Below are 4,341 nucleotides of genomic sequence, written 5' to 3'. Positions count from 1 at the left end.
GTGTGAGCCAAAGTGGGCAGAGTTCAGTTCTGCGAGGTGACGCACCCCAGAGCCCCCATCTGGCCGGCGTGGCGCGCAGTTATAACTCTGCAGTGTGCGCCTAAAACTGGCCGAGAGCACAGATGGATGTTAAGTGCTCTTATCACAAATAACAAAGAAGGTAATAAATAAAGAAGGCAAGAGAACAAAGTTTGTTTGTTTTTGTTTTTGTGGGGACCCGAAATTGACCACCCCAAGATATGTCTCTTTGGCATGAGGACTATATGAGGCTGGTTTCTTTGCAGACAGGAAAGCAACTAAAAAGTAGAACTAAATCTCTATCTGTAAAGGTGCCTCCCTCTCTGTACCAGGAAGAAGAAAGGAGATGACCTTCTCTCTAGAAACTCTTAATCAATGCCAAAGGCAAGGACTTAAATCTGCATTTTATTGTGCTTGTCTGGTAACCTCCTGTAACTGACTTCCCTCCCTCTCCCAACGTTGGCATTTCCTTAAGGATTAAGCATCTTTCCTTAGGCCAGGAACTGATTGCTGCACTCACCTGTGACCACCCACCTCAAGACAATAGACTTGCCTCCAGCTACGCCCACCGAGACAGCAGACCCACTACCTGCTGTGTCCATCAAGCCCTGTGCCGACAGGGCAATCTTGTGACTATTGTGGGAGGGACATTTCAATCGTATGTGAAATATCCTGTTTGGGGGTATAGAACCACTCTGTGCACCCCACTTCTTGGGTGCCCTTTCTTCCTGCAGGAAGAAAGGCCCCGGGCCATGGTTCCTTATAAAGCTTTGTTTAATTTTCTCTTGCTTTTCTGTCTCATGTGAATTTAATTCGTTCTCCGGCCAGACGAGTCCACATTTAGGTAGAGGATGTCTTCCTCCCCTACATTTTTTTTTCTGCTTTATCTCCCCAAACCCCCCTGTACATACTTGCATATCGTAGTTGCAGGTCCTCCTAGTTGTGGGATGTGGCACGCCACCCCAACGTGGCCTGACAAGCGGAACGCGCGAACTTAACCACTCAGCCACAGAGCTGGCCCTGAGGACAAAGTTTTAATTTCTTTCCAGAAAAATATTCCATTGTGTGAAATATTTGGGGATAGCGGAGGAATGGGATTGGCAAGGGGAGGGAAGGGGGTCCAGGAAACAGTGAGAGTGACACAGGCCATGCTTATTTACTGTGGAATGTGGGTAGACACACGGAGGAGCACAGCACGCACCCCGCCCAGGATAAAGAACGTGACTCAGACACCACGTGTTCCCTCCACGGTAGCCCACGTGCTGATCTTCTTGCTGACCTTTCCTTGCTTTTCTTCTGGTTTTATCACATGTGTATGTGTGCCTGTGTGTATTCTTAAAAACACATGGTCTAGTTGTGAAAAGCAAAGTGGCCAATGCAGATGTCACCGGGTGAGGAAAGGGCACTGTGACCACTGTGGGGTGGAGACTCCCGAGAGGGCAGTGGGACGGTCCCTGGGCACAGGGCCCCTCTCCCCAAGAGCTGACGGCAGTGGATGCCTGCTGCTGTGTGACGCTGTACCCCAAAACCTGAGGCCTGAAACAGCAACGGACACTTAGCATCTCAGGGCTTCTGAGGGCCGGGCTTCGGGAGTGGCTCTGCTGGGTGGTTCTGGTTCAGGATCTCTCATGAGGTTGCAGTCAAGAGATTGGCGGGGGCTGCATTGTCTGAAGGCTCCACTGGGGCTGGGTGGCGCACTCATGTGGCTGTTCGTGGGAGGCCTCAGCGCCTCACCTCAGGGGTCTCGCCACGGGGCTGCTTGGGCGTCCTCACGACTTGGCAGCTGGTTTCCACCAGAGCGAGCAATCCAAGGAGAAAGCTTCAAGGCTTCTGATGACCAGATCTCAGGAGTCACACAGGGCCCTTCCAGCACATTCTATTCATGAAAATCAAGTTGCTAAGATCAACACACTCTCAAGGGTTGAGGAGTAAACTGCCACCTCTTGAAGAGATGGATATGAAAGAACGTGCTGACATGTTTTAAATCTGCCACCAGCCCTGCTGGGGTCCTGGGAAAGGCACTGTGGTCAGGGTCCCTGGCGGGGCTGCGGTTGGGCAGGGCCTAGACATTAGGTAGGTGTATAGTTGGGGGGGTGGGCAGAAGCTCTGAACACGACATGGCCTCACAGTGTGGAACCTTGCTGTAGGATGAGCTCGCTGGGCCTTTTGTTGGGCAACCCCCCAGGACCAGGACCCTTGTCCTTCTAGATTGGTCAGATTCAACAGAAGAATCTTCCCATCTCTTGTCTGGAGAAGAAGATGGGGCTCGAGCTGAAGAGGGGTGGGCCCCTGCATGCAGCTTTCTGCCTGTGGGGACCCAGCCACGTGCGTCCCGTGTGGGGCCCTGCTCAACTGTGGCACTCCTGGGCCCAGACGCTCTCCTTGCCCCCCCTGGAGAATAGACCTCTGACCTCGGCTGGGGTGAAGGAGGGGTTACGGGGATCCACCTGCTTCTCAGCCGGCCTGCCCTGCCCCTCCCCTCCTGCTCCTGGCTCCACCACTGCACGTCAGCCCCTGGACCTCGGGACCAGGCACAAGGCCTGAGCAGCAGGCAACGCTTGACCAGAGCGAGCCTGTGTTTGTGCCCAGGGTTCTTCTGCAAGGTTAGCTTGCATCTTGGGAGGCCCTCGTCCGCCTGCCCCAGCCTGGAACTTGCCCAATCTGGTCATCTGTGCCGGCTGCAGCAGTGTCCCAGATGCCTGCCCATCACCCATGAGGAAGCCCTCTTTCCCGGATCCCACCACAGCCTTGTCTGTCTGCTCCCAGCTCCCGGTCTGCAGGGAGAAGAACAGGGAGCGCAAACTACACAAAAGACGGTGACAGAGGAGACAGTGCACTGAACTCATGGAGAGGAGCCGAGGGCGAGAACCGGGAGCTCACCTGAGAACAGACGCATCGTTCATGTCATCACATTCCGGAACGGGCTTCCTCTGTCGGGTATTTCTCTGCCAGAGGGCAGGAGGCCTCAGCTGGGCCACATGGAGCACCTGGCTGCGGACCTGTCAGTCAGCCGGCAGCTCAGAGCCAGGCTGGACGCAGGCTGGAGCCGGGCTGGACACGGGCTGGAGGTGGGCTGCTGCAGGAAAGACTGCAGGTGGACAGAGCGGCCGTCAGAGCCCCAGAGGCCTGGTCCCCACCGAGCAGCCCGCCCCGGGACCCCGTGGGACCCCTGCCTGTGAGTGCCACACTGACCTCCCCGAGGGGGCTCTCAGAGTCCCGAGAGAATTAAGGGAGGTGAGGCCTCTCAAAACTGTCCTCAAGCCCCCGGTTGACAGTCAGATGACTTGAGAGCTCCAGACACAGGGTGTGGCACACAGGGTGTGTGTTCAGCCCAGTTCAGATAACCAGCCCAAAGCTCCAGGCCGCCTTTGCTATCTTGAGTCTAATCGTGTCCAGAAATGCTGTCTTTTTCTGAGCCCACCGGGCACGTCCATATGCACCGGCCAGTCCCCCACAGTCCACCAAACAGGACCGGCCCAGGACTAAATGAAGTTCAGACGCTTGTTCATAAAGTGTTAACGGTTTCAAAATAGTGTGGGCCTGTCAGCGAGGCCTTTGAAGTCTCTGGCAGATTAAAAGAGCTGATGTTGGTGTGATGGCCGATTCGTGTCGCTGTTAAAGAAAAAGGCATTCACAACACTTGTCAAGATGGTAAGGAACTTTATTCAAGGGAGGGCCCTGCAGTGGGGTTTGCAGTGGGGGAGGGAGGTCAGGATCAGCTCTGAAAACAACCCTGAGAAATGGGGATTTACGTCCAAGGAGCAGAGTGGGGTCAGTGGACGGGAAATTACTAGAGGAAACATGGAGGCTGTGGGAGACGGGGTGCGGCTGAGCCCCTTCACGGGACTCTGGCTGGGGGCAGGCCAGGAGGTCAGCTACAGGGGCATGAGGAGTGGGTCAGATATGGAGAGCCATCAGGTTCCAAGGACGGGGGATTTGCCCTAAAGCGACGCGAGATTCTTGCTAAAGCTGGGCTAAGTGGGCCAAGGTCGGAGCCCAAGGTCGGGCCCTCTCAGAGGAGCCTGAGTACATGTGGTCAGAGAAAGTCTTTGTCCCTCTCAAAATTCCCATATTGAAGCCCTAGTCCCAGCAGCGCAGAACAAAACAGAGCCTTACAGAGGGGATTAAGGTAAGATGGGGTTGTTGGGGTAGGCACTGGTGTCCTTGCGAGAAAAGGAGATCAGGACACACACACACAGAGCGACGGCTGTGTGCAGACGCAGGGAGAAGACGCCGTCTGCACACCAAGGGCAGAGGCCTCAGGAGGAACCAGCCCTGGGACACCTCCACCACAGACTCCCAGCTTCCAGGTGGAGAGAGAAT

General features: G+C 55.3%; 1 long non-coding RNA gene across 1 annotated transcript; it reads right to left on the bottom strand.

Annotated features, from left to right (window-relative positions):
* Window positions 1-1,033: 1,033 nt before the first annotated feature.
* On the bottom strand, window positions 1,034-3,284 carry LOC138920866 (uncharacterized). The gene is made up of 2 exons (XR_011432792.1): window positions 2,899-3,284; window positions 1,034-1,894 (listed from the first exon to the last, which is right to left on the bottom strand). It is a non-coding gene; the product is annotated as an uncharacterized lncRNA (long non-coding RNA).
* Between the last annotated feature and the right edge of the window lie 1,057 nt (window positions 3,285-4,341).

Source organism: Equus caballus, chromosome 26 (genome assembly GCF_041296265.1).
Source record: "Equus caballus isolate H_3958 breed thoroughbred chromosome 26, TB-T2T, whole genome shotgun sequence".
Classification (NCBI taxonomy): domain Eukaryota; kingdom Metazoa; phylum Chordata; class Mammalia; order Perissodactyla; family Equidae; genus Equus; species Equus caballus.
The sequence above is the reverse complement of the archived record's forward strand: the minus strand, read 5'-3'. Positions and strand labels throughout refer to the sequence as shown.